Raw genomic sequence first — 19986 nt, forward strand, 5'->3', positions numbered from 1 at the left:
TGGCTTTGTTTAAATGAAACTGTCAAGGCTTTGAAACTCACACCAGCTTATCTAACATGAGTTACCTGCAGTTAATGAACTTGAGCCAACGGAAACCAATTAAACATATTTGAAAATTATTAGGAGCCTACAGAAGTCCTGTAAGCCTGTAAAAGGCATGAATCAGCCCTTAAAAGTGCACTTACAATTCACTATACAAAGTAATCTCGCCAATTTCATGCCATTTTCCTCAATTTAAAAAAAGTCACAGGCACAAAACCTTGTCCAAAATTTACATGTTAATTTTTTTCTATTAGTGTGTCCACATTTAATGTTGTATGTTTGAAATCCAAAATCTTCATTTAATGTATCCTCCTCCAGTTTCAACCCAGGCTCATTGAAAAAAGTGCACCTGAGGTGACATTTTGTGCAAGATGACATTTTAACATTTGTTGCTTTTTGCAGGTTTCGCAACTCTTTCAAAGTGAATTGAGTTGCGCTAAAAGCATGCTCAGTTTTAAAACACAGCAGATTAATGTGAAACTTGCAACTTGATTGCAATTTTATTATGTTGTTCTATGTTGTACGTATTGCAACAGATGAAATTAAATGTCCGGTACATGGTACTAAAAAGCTAATGATCCTTTAAAAATAAACCCTATAAGCACTAAATCTAACAGAGAGTGTTAACAAAAGCAAATGGGAGATAAAAACATAGTTGCATGTTATCATGCTACTGTATTATAGCTTGCTTGTACTATTGCTTTAGTTTTTTTATGCAAAATAAAAATGTAATGATTTACAAATCATGCATTTTGGTAAAAGCATTCTTAATACTATTTAAGGAACCTTGCAAGAATAATGATCTGTCCCAGTAAAAAAATTGTGTAGAAAGGATTAAAAGTTTTTTGGTGTTTTACTGCCACTAGTGTTGATTTCCATCAGAATCTGCCGTGAATATGTATAAATATGTGTTTTATAGTTAGAAATGTAAAGGCAAAAGGAACCATTTCAAATTAACCCATGTTGTCCAGCACCTTAACCCATGTTACACACCTTAAACCTAAGATCATTTCTCTTAAAAAATGTGGTTTTAGATTTTGGCAAGACTGGTATCCTGAACATTTAATCTTAGCACTGTTTGTACATGCTGTGAATATACATGTGGGCAAGCATGTGCGTGTGATTGTGTCTGCGTGTTTCAGGGGATGGTGTATCAGATTGCCTTTGAAGCAACAAAAAACATGAGTTGAGTCTGGGCACACACTCTGTTATGACTGCACAGCTGTTTCCAAAGCTCAGCAGCAGACAAAGAGGCCTGTGGGTTAGTCCGGGGGGCTGTGGGTGGGGGCTGATGGGTACGGCTGCAGCCGACGGGCCCTCATGTTTGGCCTTCTCAGTTATTAAGAGCTTCGGTGGAGCTGGAACCAGACAGTCCAAGGCCGAAGGGCTAGATGGACAATAAATGTGGAGTGTTTGTATTTGTCCTTAAGAAAGTATAATAGATGTTTTCGGCTGCAGGTAAACTGTTTAATAGGTAAAGATAGTCTAACATCATCAACAAAAGCGACTCTGTGTGTGTGCATGTGCATGTAAATTCAAATTATTTCATAATTTAAAAAAGAATAAAGATATTTTAGTACCACTCAAAAATGAACATCACTGCTAATATTGTATGTAATGTTAATATATGAAAGAATAGTTTGAACACAGCTGTTGTAATCACAGGGACGACCTTTATAAAAGCCGTGATGATAGCTTAATAAGTGCACCAGTAATTCAGTGTATTGTTTCTTTCTACTCTATTTTTTTGTTATTTTATGTTTGACTTAAAACAGTAGTTAAAATTTGATTAAATGATCCACTTCTGAGACTGATGAAAACTGTTGTCCATGGTAATGTACATTTCTTTAAAAGAAATGTTTGTGTTTTTTAGGTATTTGAACATTTGGATATCTGAATGTATTGTCAGCATCTAAATTGTTAAAGAACTCAAAAAACTGATACAGAAGTTTTAAAATTATACTGTGCGAGTTGCATTCGCTACTACTTTTTTTGTTTGAGCTGTTGCCTTATTTGCATAATTTCCTGCTAAAACAACTCCGACATTGCATGCAAATAAAATACACAATTCATTCTTAGTGAACTCCCCCTACGGTGTTTCCAAAATGCCTAACTGATTTGGCAAAATACAGGACACTGTAGTGGCCTTTCTGAATCAAAATGTTTGTGCCATGAGAGAAAGAAAGCAAGCAAAACACAGACAGACAGACAGAAAGAGGCGATTTGGTGTCCCTGGTGGGTACCCTGATTGACTGAGTGCTGTAGTGGCCAGTCTGAAACTGGGGTCCTTTAGGGAGACGGGCTGGGGGAGGCTCAGCTGGGATACGCTCCATGTAAAAGCCAATTTACAAATGAAGTGACTGTTATGGGGGACAACATTTCGGGCTGACTGAATTTTGGCGGCACTGTTTGGACCCCTGGTTTTGGTTTGTGACTGGAACGAGAGGATACTGAACGAGCCAGCAGTGAAAGAGTAATCTAAGTTTGATGGGATGATGGGTAATTGACATTGAGGGCAGGGGTGGAGCCAGATGAGGCTTGGTCTCCTGTCACCTCTGCCTCAGCTGCTGGTTGGTGGGACGCTTGTAGAGGTCATGATGCAGTTGATTTGTGGCAATTCATTAATAACATTTTAAAAACAGCAATTGCTATGTATGACATAATTGTAAAGAGTTTAATAATAATTGTTGCTTATAGTAACAGTTCATCCAAAAACTGTTTTGTTTTGTTATGTTGATGTGATTTTAATTCACTAAAAAGAACCAGTTTATAATAGTATTTTTAGACTTTTTGATTCAGTAAAATTAACATTATAGATTTTCTCTCTGTTTTGTGCTACATATTATTTTGAGGAACAGAATGTTACAGTACATTATTCTGTATGCGTCAGCAGTAGAATTAATTGGATTTTATTTATATATAATTAAAAATGAATGTAAAATTTTGATTATCACTCAGTCCCACCGGTGAATATCATCTTGCATCAACTCTTGCAAAAGAGTTAAGAAACAAACTCTGAAAACCATATATATGTGTCACAGGGGCCGTTTACATGACCAAGTTTTCAGCCATAAATGGAAAACTTTGCTAACACTTCTCCAGCAAAGTGTTGATTTATTTCACCAATATTACCACCACCAGTGGAGATGCATCATATACAACATATGTGACCCTGGAACACAAAACCAGTCTTAAGTCACTGGGGTATATTTGTAGCAATAGCCGAAAAAAACATTGTATGGGTCAAAATTATCGATTTTTCTTTTATGCCAAAAATCTTTTAAGATATTAAGTAAATATTGCGTTTATTAGATATTTTGTAAATTTCCTACCATAAATATATCAAAACTTTTTGATTAGTAATGTGCATTGCTAAAAACTTCATTTGGACAACTTTAAAGACTGTTTTATCAGTATTTAGATTTTTTTGCACCCTCAGATTCCAGATTTTCAGTATGTGTGATGTGCTTTGTTTCATGCCTGCCAAAGTGCATAGGGGTCGTCCTGTACCGCAGAAGCGGCTGCAAAGCTCAGCATTGGTCTGTGTGAGGACAGATAAAGAGAGAAGAAGTGGTAGTCGAAATCACTTATTGTTCCAGAAAGAATGAACAACACAAATTTCCAACTGCAAGTTTGCGTTTTGTGTACAGTGGATGTTACAAAGGACTGTTATAAGTCGCTAGAAGCGTTTGGCATGCTCTGTCTTTTAAAGTAAACAAGGGTGTGTGTGTTGCATACACCCATGGAGGACAAAAGTGAGAGTTAATGAAAAAGGGAGCGAGGGATTGTGGAAGAGTCTGATGAGGAGACTCAGACGATGGCTGTCATTTCTGCCTGTTTACGTCACATGACTAGACTGCTCATTAAGAACTGAAATAGATGGATGTGGTCTCATGGGCTATATTTAGCCCAGTTTAAATGTTGACAAGCAGTGGCAGGTTGTGCATTTGACTTCGGACCTCTTTCTCTCTCTCTATGCAATTTGCCAAAACTTGAATTAGACAATATTAAATGTGGATGGAAAAATGGTCCAGGTTTAAAACATTCGCCTAAGTTGTCCATGTTGTAACTCATTTTAAAAGGTCAATAAAACTAGCTAAGAAAAAAAATCACAGAGTGGGATTTTATAGCACTGACCAGTTAAGGCAGTGGAAAGATCAAAGTGTGTGAGCAATGGAGGGGAATAGAGTGAGAGAGAAAGATTAAAACAAAAGAGAAAAAAAAAGGAAAAAGAATGTAGTGAAAAAGGAAAAATATTGGGTCCTGAAAAAAGTCCACCCACAGCTTGCCCCCCCCCTTTTTAAAAACGAAAGAAAAAAAAAAACCTTCATTCTGCTTTTCGGCCTGTATGTGTGTGTGTGTGTGTGTGTGTGTGTGTGTGGGGAGCTCTGTCGGCTTTGTCCCTCAAAGAGCTTTTTTTCTTCCTTTGCTTTTTTTTCCCCTCTCTCTTTTTTCCTGGAGAGAGAGGCTGGCGCCAGCAGTCTGGAACAGGGCTGACAGGATTTGAATTATAGAAGCTGAACGGGAGGGGGGTGGATGGAAGAGAGAGAACGAGCAAGCAAGAAATAGGAAGAGAGGGAGAGCAGGCAAGCAGGGGGAAGAGAGATTCAGTTGGTGTGTGTGTGTGTATGTGTGTGGGTGATTGAGTGTAGCAGAAAAAGGGTTGTTATTTCAAAAGCGACAGCCACACAGGCGAAGCGGGCGGAGGTGTCGGGTGTATGCTAAGCTAGCTATCTCGCTTTGTGGCCGGCATCAAAAATTAATAAATAAGTAAACGAAGCAGACGATTGTAGTTTGTGATTGTAGTCCCTGTTGATGCTGACACAGTAGCATTATGCTGAATGTGTCTGAGATTTTGGCTAAGCCGGTTTAATTTAAGTTTTATTTTAGACAAGAGATTCTTTTTCCTTTATGCTGATGACACTTCACACAGATCTAGTTGCTTTTAAAGGGACAGTTCACCTACAAATTAAAGTGTTCATTTCTTTTTAATGCGGTCACATTTCATGGGGATGTGAATCATTCAAATAGATTTTGAATGAATCATTCAAATGTTAAAATGAATAATTGAATCATTTAAAAGTTTAAACTGGATCAAATGCTTCATTCTAAAGATTAAACCCAGGATAATTTGTTCACAAATCAGCATTGCCACTTCTCTCATGAATACATCAAGCAGAGCTAGAGCAAGATTTTCACTAAATAATGACTTGTCATTATTTTTCTGTCTGTTACTCACACAAAGCTATTGTACGGTTCCAAAGACTTCTAATATAGGGCACAGACTCATACCAGCGACTTTCAAGGTGCTTTTACATCTTTTCTGGAGCTTGTAAGCTTTAGTCCCCATTTGTCATAACTGCACTTTATGAGGGTATGTAAATGATGACAGAATATTCTAATTTTATATTAATACAATTCTTTTAATACTATCTACATTGTTTTAATTTGAGAAAAAAAACAGTGTTATTGTTAACTATAACTACTAAAAAATGTTTTCTGTAATCAAAATTAATCAACAATGAACAAAATGAATTACTAAAACTACAAGAAAAGTACATTAAAGCTGCACTGTAAAAAATTTCTTGTTGTTTTTACAAAAACTTTTTGGCAGCTGTGGTTGCCAGAATAATTTTGTAAAAATACAGAAAACTGTAAACACATTTACGTCAAAAACTTTTAATTTTACAATATAAAGCTGTAATTTACAAACAAGAAAATGTGAATATAAACCAGTAAATTCAACAACACACAAAATTAAATCTGTTTTGTACCTTGAAAATACTGACAACCACCATAATAATAAAGATGGTACTGTATAAGAGAAAGCCACATGAAGTATCAAAGCTCATCACAAGTAGCTTCACCACAAGCAGAAGTATATATTAACATATAGAAGGTGCACATTTCTGGAAACACAAAACACCATCATGGTAACACACGTGATACTTAAATAATGCAAAAAACTTTCATTAAGCAACAGAAGATGTAACATAAAGCTCAAATGTACATAACTGATAACAAGAACTATTTAAAAACATGATTATTTAAACAAAATACTTTCAAACGTGGAGTGTCACGCAGGGAATTCTGGGAATATCAGTTTACAGTTTTAGACTGTAAATTATACATTGATTTGTTCTTTTTTTACTTCTAAAAGCTGTATAATTAACAGAATTTTACTGTAAATTTACATTAAATGCTTTGTTAGATCTTTTACAGTTTTTCCCTGTATATAGTACGGGAACTTACTGTTAACCTGTTATCAGTTTTTTTCCGTAGCGTTTTTACAAAATTTTACAGTTAAAATTACACTTATTTTTTACAGTGTGTGTAGAAAACAAAAAAAAACTAAAATCAATTAAAATTGAAGTGAAAACTGAAAATATAAAAAAAGATGTTAACACTTTAGCCTAAAAAAGACTTCACTATTAGCAAGTTGCTTATGGCTGTTTATTAGTAATTATAAAGCACTTATTAATGCCTACTCTGCACAACAATATTCTAGATCCCTTAACCCTACCCATAACTAACCTAAACATAACTATCAATAAGAAGTAATTAGGAGTTAATTGAAGGAAAACTTGTGGATAATAGTGAATGTGTGAACCCTAATCTGAAGTGTTACCAGAAAGCTAATTCAAAATACCATATTAGTGCAAAAATATTATCAAATTAACTCTGGAGCAAAATGGCCCACCACAAACATATAGGCTTTACTAAATATATATATTCACCATATATCCACATTCCTCCTCGTTCACCCTGTCAATACATCCCTCTCAGACCGCTCATTCTCTCCACCCTAAAATTGTTTCAGGCTGCAGAAGGCATTCCAGACCCAAGCATCTGCTTCCCCGCCGTTCATTTCATCACCCACAGTGTGCCGAGGCCTGATGGAGTAAACATGAACACAGTGAACTCTCACTGCATAGCAGTGTCACATCGCTGTAAACCTCCTGCCTCTCACTTAACTGTACTTACTGCACTAGAAATGAACATGCAATCTAGTTCAGAGAGGCTTTTGTGTGGGAAACATAAACAGAATCTCAACAGAGCGCTGTGTGCTCGTGTGGATGTGTATGCGAGAGATGGAGCGTTGTGAGGGAGGGAGAGAACAGCCTGTTCTGGAGAAGCAAAGGCTGTGTTTCAGACCAGAAGTGGTTCCAAATGTTAGGCTCATGCTGAATTCAACCAGATGAAAACAGAAAGATAGCAAGGGGAATAAGAAGGAAAAGACACACAGAGGGAAATGGACATAATAAAAGTAGGATGATAGTACTAAAACACACTCTCTGTTTGTTAGTCTGAGCTTTACCTCTATGGTCTTTCTTTTTATTCCCTTTTTTGTGCAATAAATACTGTACATGTATTTGCAGCCCGTATTGTGCTTCTCTTTTTATAGCCTCTCATGTGTGGTGTATGGTTGTGTGACAGATATATTGAAATAGACGGGAATGGACTGAGAAAATCAGAAGTAAAGGGCCTCCAGGATGAAAATTGGAGAAGGATAATGAAGGGGAGAGAAGAGTGAATAGATGAAAAGAATTAAAGAAAGTGTGACGAGAGGAAGTATTATAGAATGGCTGGTGTGTCTCATCTTGGCTGTTTCGGTCTAATGAGACAATAAATGGTCACCTGAGACACTGCTGTCCAGACCAAGGGTTGAGGTCAATGTGACACCATTCTTGGTGTGAAACAGGGTCAGTTCTGGATTCTCACAGATTCACTTGTTCAGTCAATAAGATACAATTTTAAAGATCAATGTGAAGCTACATTCAAGGTTTTTTCACTTGAGGTTAAGTCTTCTAATTTTCTTTTTTGCGTAATAACTGCTGTGGAGTTTTGTCATGTAGCTAATTGGGTCGATCTGGTGATTTTAGGTTGGTCATTATACATTAAGAATAGCAAGCTGCGATTAGTAGTTCAAGTTTACATGAAGAACAGATTTATTGGACAAAGAAAGAGACCTAAAAACAGCTTCTTCGCACATCTCCTTCTGACTAAAATTATTTGCCAGATCTAAATCTACTTTAAATTTGCCAGGCACACCAACAGTTTACTCAAAGCCAACTATTTGCAACTAATGCAGAGAAACTCAACATTTGAAATGTTCTGTGATCACTCTATTCCAGCTCCACTCCGGGTTTCCCATTTCCCACACACTTTTGAGCCACTCCAGATATGTAAATTAATGACCAGTCATTTTTGAAAGTAGACACACATTTAGATAATATCAGTATATACCTAAATAGTTTTCCTGTACATACTGTTCATTTTGATTAGTTAATATATTTTACATTTAATGTGGACATTGAACAAAATGATTTATTTTGCATTGCTAAAACATTAAAATATAAATATATAATTTTATTTTTATTGATGCAGTTTGTGTTCTTTCCTATCCATTTAAGTTATACAAAATAAGGGAGTAAATTTGTTTTCTATGAGGTCATTCAAATAATATAAATGTCAAATGCTTAGTTAATTTAGTGAACAGTTAGATTAGACCTCTTAAGATTTTTGATCACTTAAAATCTTAAGAGGTGCTTCAGATAATTTATTTCAGAGGATCAACTGACAGAACAGTTTGGGAATCCCTGCTCTATACTGTACTGTATATTATTTATATTTGTATTTTCTGTAGTTTGGTACTTAGAGTTTGTTGTCTTTTGTTGTATTGCAGAATGACTGAAGTCTGTGTCTGCTGCCACTTCGAGCTAAAAAATGTTAGTCATCTCCCTTGTGACATATCACACTGTGCTTCTGTTTGATCTCGTTTTATACTTGACTATAATGAGAAGAGTGACAAATCTGACTCACATGACAATATTCAAATCTATGATTATTCTATTAAAGCTAAACTGCATCCAGACAAGGACAAAATATTATTTTTTAGAGATAACATTTTGAGAAAGTGGTGCTCAACTTATAAAAAAAAATAGGATAATTTTTACAACACTGAATAAATCTGAGTAAATAACTACAAAGAAAGAATTTACATTCCCAATACAGATGTCCTGTTGATATCATTGAGGACACGACTTGTAGGATAAAAGCAGGATTTCCCCTCTTTAGGATCTGCTTTGCTGTCTGTGGGGTGAAAAGTTCCTCATATTGACGGATCGGAATCAAAAGGGCTACTCATAACCCCCTGCTGCCCCTAACAATCCCCCACAAGCACACACAGTTGGAGTGTGAGGATAAAAACACAGTCCAACACATACACATATACACTCCGGAGATTCAGATATTCTATTCTGCAACCGCAGTACTTTTGTAATGCCTTAATCCAAAAATGTAGGCTGTGTTTATTTAGGATGTTGTTAAAAAAAACAATTATGTGACATATTTCAAGGGCACACCATACCTTGTCGATGCAAGATATAAACCAACAGCCATTACGAATTACACATTAGTAATTAATTAGGTTTGATGCATTTTGTTGAGGTCTATACTACCATGTACTAAGATTGTTTTTAAAGAAATTAATCATTTTATTCAGCAAGGATGAACTGAATTGATTAAAAGCAACAGTAAAGACTTTTACATTAAAAGGGTTTTCTGTTTCCAGCAGCACAGCTGTTTTCAGCAGGAACTGTTTCTACAGCAGCAAATCAACATATTAGAATGTTTACTAAACATCATGTAATACTGAAAACTGGAGTAATGGATGCTGAAAATTAAGCCTTGGAATCAGAAATGAATTATATTTTAAATTGTAATATTTCACAATACAAATAAATTTACACAATACATTTTCTCTACCACATCAGAGAAAAAGATGCAGGGCAGGAGATAGACCTCTTCCTTTTTGAACACCACTGGGTCCATCATCGATCCTCATTAATGACTGCCTACGCCGGCCTCCGGCCTCGAGTCTTTAATTGCTGCTGGTCCATCAGAATGGGTATTGGAGGAGAAAAGGCAGGTCAAACAATGTACCTTGACTGCACCCAGCAAACGGTCTCACCAAGGGCATAGTCACCATCCCGTAATAATTGTACTGAATGGGTGAGAGGAGAATGAGATGACAGTGTGCAGAGTCAGTGACATGACAGACATTGATAAGACAATTAGAAATTATTTAGAAGGTTGGAAAGTTCAAATGAAAATGATTTTGGTTGCACCATAACTATCCATATCCATTTAATATATATATTAATATATATATATATATATATATATATATATATATATATATATATATATATATGTTTTCTCTATTATTTAAAAAGATTTGTTAACAAGTAAATAGCTTCCAAATCAAGCAGGGATGTAAAAAGTACTGGGAAATCTATCTAAAAACATGCTTGATTGAAATTAAAAACATTTCTACATTTAATTTCCTTTTCAAAGTAATAAGAAATATACTTGCATACCAACAGTTTATAGGAAATCCTTTATCTTGTGGTGTTGCTCAACAAGACTACTGCACAGGTCTTACTTAAAAATGCTGTTAGTCTTACTAGCCAAAGTTTTGATGGAGTGGTTGGATTAAATCTACAGCATATTTTATTTTGGCCAAGGACTGTCCATTCAGATGTGAAGCTGTGTCTGACTGTCACAACAATCACACTTCATCTGTTCTTATGGGATGTTTTGTGATGACCAACATGCATCAAAAATGGTAGTTTGGCCAACATGCAATGTGCCTCAGAATAAGAAAGAAATAAAAAAAAATTGTGAATGTAAAATTGTGGAAAATTTCAGTTTACGTTTAATATAGTCCTATGGCTTTTTACATATACACCAATGTTCAAATGTTTATAGTCAGAAAGATCTTAATGTTTTATGAAAAAGTCTCTTATGCTCACCAAGACTGCGTTTATTTGATAAAAAAAGATTGTAAAACAGAAATAAATAAATATTGTGAAATATAACTAAACAACTCTTTCCTTTCTATATTAAATTTTTTTTGACTTTGTCTATTTGGTGTGTGTGTATGTGTGTCCTTCCTGTGTGTGTACTCTCTGTGCTGTGTGGAGGGCAGAGGCTCTGGGAAAAGGAGGAAGTCATAGAGAGAGCAGAAGGAGAGAGCATTCTTTCCCGCTGAAGTCACCCTGTCTGTGGCGATGGGAGAGAAATGCTGTCCACACACACACACACACACACACACAGCCGTCTCTGTGTGTCAGTGTCAGTACAAGTGGGTGGGAGTAGACCACTGCAGGGGTTTGGGTTGGGATAGAATGAGAAATAGAGAGTGGAAAGAGAAGGATAGATAGAGAGGGACTCATATAGGAGAGAAATTAGAGATAATGGCAGAGAGAGAGAGAGAGAGAGAGAGAGAGAGAGAGAGAGGGTAAAACAAGTGCAGGTGAGAAGACTGAGAGAGTTTTACTACCAGAAAGAAAGTGGAATGAGGCATAAATGAGGGGATAATAAATGGGAAATAAAAATAGGGTGTAGGCATGTGTTATGATAAGGAATAGTTATTCCTGACCAATAATATGAAAATTCGGCCATTATTTGCTCACCCTTCTTGTTCCGAACGTTATTCTATGGAACACAAAAGAAGATATTTTGAAGAATATTTCTGATCAGTGTTTGTCCATAAAATAAAACGTCAGCAGGGTCCAAAACAACACTGGACCCCAACTGACATTCAACACTGATCAGAAATATTCTTTAAAATATATATATATTTTTTTTTTTTAATATTCCACAGAAAAGATAAAGTCGTAAAGGTTTGGAATGACATGAATGGGAGTAAATTGTGATGAATTTTTCATTTTTCATTTTGTGTGGACTACTTCTTGTAGTATGTGCATCAGATGCAGACAAAAAATGAATATACTGTAATAAAATATAAGCATCAAACCCTTTGTCATGACTACATTATTGTTATTAGTTGTTATTAGATACAACTGTCCCCCAGTATTTCTTCCACAAAAGTACTTGTAGGATGGTTAAATGAACCATTAAGGAATTAAAATTCACTCTTAAAATTTGTCTTTCGATCTTGGAAGAGATACACATGAACCTTAAGAAATGTGCAACTCCAGTGCCCTCCACATTTTCCTTGGTATCTGTAATTAAGAGGTGATCTTTCTGAAGCTCCATGATGCATTAAAATCTTAGCTAGCCCATAATGAGTTGCTCAAGATTAAATATTTATGTTATTTTTTACAATCTCACAGCCTCATATTAAGATTTAAAAGCCCTCCTCCATCTCCATACAGCAGGGGATTTCCAGCACATGAAATTTCTCTTTGCAGCTTCCAACACAATGCTGAAGATGAAGGCCCAGCCACAAGCAGCCGGTTCAGCGAAGCTTTCATATCTTTCACCTCTTCGTCTTGAGTTCTCTTGGACTCCATAAGAGTGTCCTGATCTTCCAAGTCGAAGATTTGGAGGTGAGATTCAGAAGTGAAATGAACAATAAGAGCTGTTCTTCTAACCATATGAGCAAATGAAATGTTTGGTTGATAAGGCCTTCCAGTAACCTCCTCCCTCCCCTCTTCTTACTGTCCGCTGCCAGGACAGTCCCAGGGCCCTCAAACGTCAGGCCGCAGCAAGGCGCTCAAGCACTGTCTGTAATTGCTTCGGTCTAGACACTGTCTGGTATGGGAAACAGACACGCACATTGAGCATGGGGGGGTGGTGGGCTGGTGGGGTGGAGAGAATGCAATGGGATTAAAACGAGTTACAAAACAGCCTGGATCCCTACAGTGGAATAAAGGATGTCGGAGCCTGATTGCAGTGGGTGGATGATTTACAGTATGAGAGCTGCATTAGATGGAAGTGTTTCATTCAGCTTCAGTCCTCCTGTGGTCTATGGAGGTGATCAAATAAGTTCTCCTGGCTTACTGACCTCAAACCAGCTTTGTTTTCACTCTGATAAAGATGGTGTCTGAGAGTAATGGTCCTTGACAAGTCTACACATATCAATTTGGGCCAAAAGAATAATAATAAAAAAGAAGCAACATTGTTTTAAATGTTTAACATTGTGTTTTCTGTACCAGAAACGCTTTATATACTGTAAATATTACACACCACATCGGTTTTCAACATTTCCTTGAGCACCAAGTCATCATTAGAATTATTTCTATGACACTGATGATTGGAATAATGGCTGCTGAAAATGTGCCATCAAAGGAATAAATTAAATCTTAAAATATAGTCAAATAGAAAATGGTTCTTTTAAATTGTAATAATTGTTAATTTCACAGAATTATTGTTTTTTGAGACTATTAGTCAGACAGTACACGAACAGAGTGATGCCAAAGCTGTTTCCAGTCCATCACTGGTTTCAATTCATTTTCAGTAAATACTTATAATAAATCAATTCTTCCAAAGGTATCATTGTTCTCTTCTATAAGTATCCTGTTAACTCTGCTACAGAGAAACCACTCCAAATGATTAAGTCTGTGAACTGTCACAAATTAATTCAGACCATTTTGCCAATTAGTTCGACCAATCTGTTAAAAGCAAAGACTCAGAAGAGATTCATTCCCAGATTCGTTCACAATACAAATGACTAGTTTTGATTCTTAACATCAAAGAACATACCAGTGTGTTTGTGTTAGGAACAAAGAGTGTACAGTAAAAAAAAGTAAAAATAAATATAGTATGAGAGTGTCTTGTGGACGATGCATGCCGTGCCGTGCTGTGCTAAACTGTACTAACCTCTCAGTGGGTGGCTGCAGCGCTAGAGCTCAAACAGACTTGAAAAGGATTTGGGGGACAATAATTTAGCTTTTCCTCTGCTTCTCGTTCTAACTCTTTCCTCCTCTCTCTTCATAGGCATTTCAAAGTCTGGGCAAAAAAGCGGAATGAAGTATTGTTCAAGAAGAATATCTATTCAATATTAAGTTCAAAATGTTTATACACTGACACTTTGTGCCACTATGAGTACTTACAGTTTATTTTTGGTTGTGCAAGTCCTTTGAAGGGCTGCCAGTGCTGCCAGAATTGAGCAATTCTTACGCTTGAAATACTGAGTGAGTGGGAGTGAGAAGGGTGTGGTGCAGTCCATTCTTAGCAGTGTGCAGTATGCCTGGCTTTATAAATGTCATCATTACTATCATTAGTGCTAATCTATTTTGTCACAGAATCCTTATTACGTAACAGAAGGACATAGGAATATCAGAGAATATCCACAAGTAAGACTTACTCCGGCCAAGAAAGACATATTCATAAGCTTTGAATGTAGAGTTCAAGGGTTAAATTCTTTGGAAGTATTTCTAGCAAAGTTTCTTTGGAAGTATTTCCCATTTTCTCTACAGTAATTGATTGGGATAATTGTGAGAAGTGGAATTTGTTTTCCTTTGCTCTGTGTTTTATTCTCAGATTCAGGTTTCTATCTGTGCCGCCTACTTGGGCAGAAAGAGCAGTCTGACGAACAAGTATAGGGACCAGTTACAGTTTGGTTTGTATTTATCTGCCTTTTAGGGGCACATCATATACATTATAAAACAGTTATTCCTAAATTATAGACCAGCACAGAAAAATCTAAATATGGTGTGGCAAACTCTGAAAATCTTTAAACAAATAAAAAAGAAAAAAATGTCAGATGAGCTGAATGAAAATGCAGATTCTCTCTCTGACAGTAGGTGGCGCTTATTGTCTCAGAAAAGAGAGCAAGTCAAACTGTATTTAAATATTCTCAAATAGTTACAGGAAAGCTTTTCCCAGACCTTTCCTCTGCTTTTCAGTGTTCCTTATTAAAACATTCGTAAGCACCACCTTGTTGTAGCTTAATGTAACACAGCAGCTAGTAGGTGACCTTATTAGTAGGTGAGTTTTTTTTAAGTGTGTTGGAAAAGAGATTAGAACATCTTTCTGTAAAAAAAAAAAAAAAAAATCCATTGACAGCAAACATATTTGTGTCGGTCTAAATCGATGCATTAACAGCTGTTTATTCAAATTAAAATGTTTATCACACCAAACATTTGTATTGGTATGAACAGGCCTTTACTCTGCCATTCTAAACCCAACTGAGGCTTTCACCAACCAAATGGGCTTACAGTAGTCACTTTCTTATTCCTATCTCCATCAGTCTCGCTCTGTTTTTCTTCCCACTCTATGAATAGACAATGACAAGGATGCTTGTTCCATTGCATATCTACTACACACCTGAACCAGTACAACTGCACTACAACCCCATTCCCATAACTAACCAACCAGCTCCTGCCACTCACACAAACACATAGATGCACATGAAATCCTATACACCGTCTTCAAATAGGCCAAGGTGCAAACAACCTCCCGTGGCCCTCAGCTAGCCTCCCAGAAAGCCTTTTCATTTCACAGATGCATGGACGGGTGAAAAGGGAGGGAAAAAATGAAGCTTGGGAGGAGGAGGGGGCCGTTGCGGGGGAGGGACTGAAAGGGGAGCGTTGGGGAGGGAGGGGGTGTGGGGTGTTAGGCAGCATTGTAATGATGGAGAGCAACTCGATACTCTTGCATGCTGAATATTCCCCTGGAGGGCTTTTTCCATTACCCGAGCACAGCAGAATGGTGGAGTCGTTTAGTTTAGCCCAAGCTGCCTAACGCTCTCTCAAGCTCCCCCTCCCTTTCTCTCACCCTATCTGTTCCCCTGCCGCCCCTCCCCTCTCTCGTGTTCTCTCCCCGCTCTGTGTTTTTCCATAGGCACATTGTGCAAATGTAACCTTTCAGTAAGCCCCTCCCCTCCAGGAAGTTGGCTGGCCCCTTTGCTGCCAGGAAATATGAAAAACTGGCATGATGCCCATTTAATCTCCAAACAGAGAGAGAGAGAGAGAAACGGTAAAGCAGTTGAGATGGAGAAGGAAATGTTACCGTTTGACTCACCAGAAAGGAGGGGGAGAGAGGACAGCTTTACTTTAGAGTCACATTAACTATAGTGCTCTGAAAAGTGTCCAGTTTTCTTTATTTTTACTTAGTTTTACACTAAATGTCATCAGATCTTCAAACCCATGAATGTATGAAAGTGAGATGTAGAGGAGACTTCGGTGTAATAATTTGTTACCTGAACTTGAATAATCAAATTTAATAACTTAAATGAGAGCGCAGGTATCATCTGAATCAGTATGTTCTTGTTTAATTTGATAGCATTTACTCTTGCACCCAATTGTGAGAAATGGAGGGACGAGGAGTAGACAAAGAGTGTTGCACCATTTTTTTCAACTTCCTAACTGTTAGGGTGACTAAAATACACACAAATTGCTCAGAATTAATTGGGTTGGAGTTGAGTTAGATATCAATAGTATCACAGAGCAAAACTGTAACAACAAATTTCTTCACAACTTTGTTAATTTGTTGTAGATTGATACTTCTCATAAGATTCACATCTATTCCAAACATTTTCCATTTGGATATTATGGCTCTGAAAATGGACCTTCTGAGCCCTAGAACCATAGAAATGGCATTGTAACCTTTGAAACTGACAAGCTATTTTCTTTTGCAGTCTGAAGAAATGTCCTTTCTTTGTGGGAAGATGCACCTGACTTTACAAACATGTTGCTGTCAAATTGACTTTGATTGCAATGTCTGGTTTATATTGAGCAGGGCCAGGCTAAATAAAGACTCGTAAGACAACATTCCTTTATCACTGGAAAGGTTTTTTTTTCCTAGTTGTTATTGTACAGCACTTAGTTGTTTTTAAGTGTGCTTTATAAACAAACTTAGATTTTTATGTGAAAATAGCCAGTGATAATTACTGTCTTCTATAGTCAATTTCAGACAATTACAGTCATTTGACCTTCATATTCAAAGACTTTTTCACACCCAAAGATTGTATATTTGAAACTTAGAACAACAAAGACATGAAAGACAAACCAAACATTTGCGACTCTATCTGTGTATTACAACAGTCTACAACTCCCAGCATTATACACTCTTAAAAAAAAGTTTTTTTGTTAATTTTATTTGTTTAATTGGCATTGATGGCTCCATGAAGAACCCTTAATGGAACCATTCCATTGTGCAAACAATTCTAGATATAGATAATTAAAATATTTCCTCAGATTATTAAAAAGTTTCCTTTAACCCTCTGGTATTGTTCAGTTGGGAGTCATGCTTATGTTGTTTGTGGTCAAAAGTGACCAGACACCTGAAATGTATCTTCAGTAAAATAAATGTAATATATTTGTGTCCAGTAATATGTTTTATTTTTTATTTTGAGAGAATTTCATTCTACTAATTAATATTTATGCAATAATTATGCTAAATTTTTCCCAATTAAAATAATAATAAAAAAATATTAATATTTTATATTTTCAATTAAATCTGTATTTCTTGTTAAGTAGAGAAATTGTCTTTAAAATTCCAATTTTTGAAGTCAGATTAGTGTCATCTGGTCCGAGTAAAAAAAAAAAGGAGGATTTCTGCAATTCCATGGTTTAGCCACTAGATTCCTAAATAGCTATATATAAAAGTCTAGTAAATTCTGTAGTTGTTTTTTTTTTTTTTTTTGTGCATTTGGATATATAATTAGACACTCTCAAAGACAACTTTTTGTATTTTTTTTTTTTTATATATATATATTAGTTTTGCATTAATTTTACGACAGTCATTTTATTGCACATAACACATGGGTGGAGTGTCTAATTTCCACTTGATATTTTAGAGTGTCACCCCTTCATAGCTGTGCAATTCTTTTCTGCATAATGAATGATTTGATTATAATACACAAAATGTATTTGCATTGTTGTATTTTTATGTATTTTTATGTATTTTATGGCGGCCATTTTTGACCATTTATCTTTTTCTAATCAAGTCCATAATTTTTTCTCATGGTCACACAGTGACTGCCATAAAAGTCATTGAGTTTCGTACCATTCCAATGAAGTAGTGATTTTTTACATTTTCCCTGTCTAAAATGACTGAACAATGCCAGAAGGTTAAGTACTTTTAAGTGCTTTTTTAAGAACTGTTTGCTGAAGGGTTCTTTGAGGAACCCCAAAAAATGATTCTTCTATGGCATTGCTGCAAAGACCCAATTTTGAAACCTTTTAAAAATGTAATTTTTAAAAATGTAGATGATAATGAGAAAACCAAATTTAGAAGTAAAAGATTTCAGATGAAATTGCCAGCAGTCAGTAAACAACACGCGTGAACGTACACAAACCTGCCTTGCCACACCCTGAAGAGTCATTCAGCCTATTTAGCACATCACACACCCAATAGAAGAAGGTGATATTTTTACTTGGTGTGGTGGAGCCTAGTTAACATGCAACAAGCAGGTTATAAAGATTGCTTCATACTGCTTTTTGTGAAAGGCAGACTCAATCTTATGTAACGTCCCACGTCATTCTTTTCCTGGTAAACAGGAGCTGTGCTGCTCCGGAGCTGAAGAGGGTTTAGAGCGCATATTAAAGCTAACTCTGACAGAGGCAGTTTTGCCTACAGTACACAACCACACAGCTCATTGTGCCTCCATGTTTTGCAAAAGCACCTTGGGTCTTTTAAAAGTGTCAAGTATGGTAGAAGAACACTGTGGTGGGTTGCGGTGGCAAAACTTGCATTTGTGAGATTTGTCTGTGTAATGGGGAGAAGAACAAAACATACACATGACCCCTGTGAGATTTAGTAGTTGACTAGCTTCAAACTTTGACTGCTAAGCTTTTTGAAAAGCATCAAAAGGCCCTTCACTTTATTAAATGTTCATTTAAAGCAAATTAATGAAGGTTGAACAGAACCACTTGTCCTTGGTCCCAAAATGTTTTTACTTGGTAAATGGGACCAGCTCTGATTTTCCATCAACAAAGAGAGGCAGTGAATGCGTTACTGATCTACTTGGTGATAAAACCATGAGTAGGCTCCAGATTCCTGATGAGGCAGATGAGGTTGACTCACCTCCGCTCCCTGCCCTATCTCCTCTGTGATATCCAGTCACAGAACGCAGCCCCATGTACTTTTTATGGGTCAAATAGTCCACTTCATGTCTTCCTGCGCTTGCAGCACCGAGTACCATGCAAGGGCTGGGTCCGGAATACCGGGAAGTGTCCTAACTAACAGTGCCACCTGATGGCTAACGGCTGCTACTACATTAATCACATGACAGTTGCTAGGAACTAGAGCACCACCACAGGCTAACTGCCATAACTGCACATCTGAGATTTAGCCTGAACCTTATTTTTCCCCCCCACAGAACTACTAGAACTTAGTTTCAGATATCTACCTCAGAGTCTACCTCAGTATTTATATCCAAGTTCTGTTCTATCTTCATGCACATTTTGATTAAACAAATTAGCAAAGGAGAGATTATTTATTTATTATTGTTTTTTTTTTTACATAATAATATCCTGCCTCCTTATTTGGTGCATTTGCTCCATTTCCTGGAAGTGCTTCCTGACTTGTGACGCAGTTCCTGATGGTTTCTGTGCAATAGGGGGAAACGGTGGGTGGAGGAGAGAACTCGTGGAAGGAGATGACTGTTTTCCTGACTCACATTTTCAGATTCCTTCACTATTATGTGGAAGGAAAAAGAAGTTAATCTCAGAACAATAGGTGACATGAAGAAGAGATGCTGAACCTCATGGAGACTCCAGCTCGTATATAAAACACTGCATGCTGTTTTTAGTGTATATTTCTAGATTCTGACCTTCCTTTTTATTATGGAGCTAAAAATCTTAAGAACATATTTGAGATAGCTTATCTTGTTTTGAGGAATAGTACACCCAAAAATAAAAATTCTGTCATCATTTACTAACCCTGATGTTGTTTGAAACCTGTATGAAAGAAGATACTTTGAAGAATGCTGGTAAGCAAACCGTTTTGGTTTCCATTGACTTCAATTTTATGGTCAAAAAATACAATGGGAGTCAATGGGGCCTGATGCTGTTTGGTAACAAACATTCTTAAAAATATTTTATTTTGCATTTCAAAGAAGAAATAAAGTCATACCGGTTTGGATTAACATGAGGGTGAATAAATGATTACAGAATTTTAAGGTTTGGTTGAACTATCCCTTACGAAAGGAAAATATATTTACCAATATATTTCTTAAAATATATT

At 36.5% G+C, this 19986-nt stretch overlaps 1 long non-coding RNA gene across 1 annotated transcript; it reads right to left on the minus strand.

Annotated features, from left to right (window-relative positions):
* Positions 1-10248: 10248 nt before the first annotated feature.
* On the minus strand, positions 10249-14844 carry LOC127957017 (uncharacterized). Its single transcript, XR_008153687.1, has 3 exons — positions 13908-14844; positions 13675-13803; positions 10249-12653 (listed from the first exon to the last, which is right to left on the minus strand). It is a non-coding gene; the product is annotated as an uncharacterized LOC127957017 (long non-coding RNA).
* Positions 14845-19986: the final 5142 nt, after the last annotated feature.

This window comes from Carassius gibelio, chromosome B5, assembly GCF_023724105.1.
Source record: "Carassius gibelio isolate Cgi1373 ecotype wild population from Czech Republic chromosome B5, carGib1.2-hapl.c, whole genome shotgun sequence".
In the NCBI taxonomy this organism is placed as follows: domain Eukaryota; kingdom Metazoa; phylum Chordata; class Actinopteri; order Cypriniformes; family Cyprinidae; genus Carassius; species Carassius gibelio.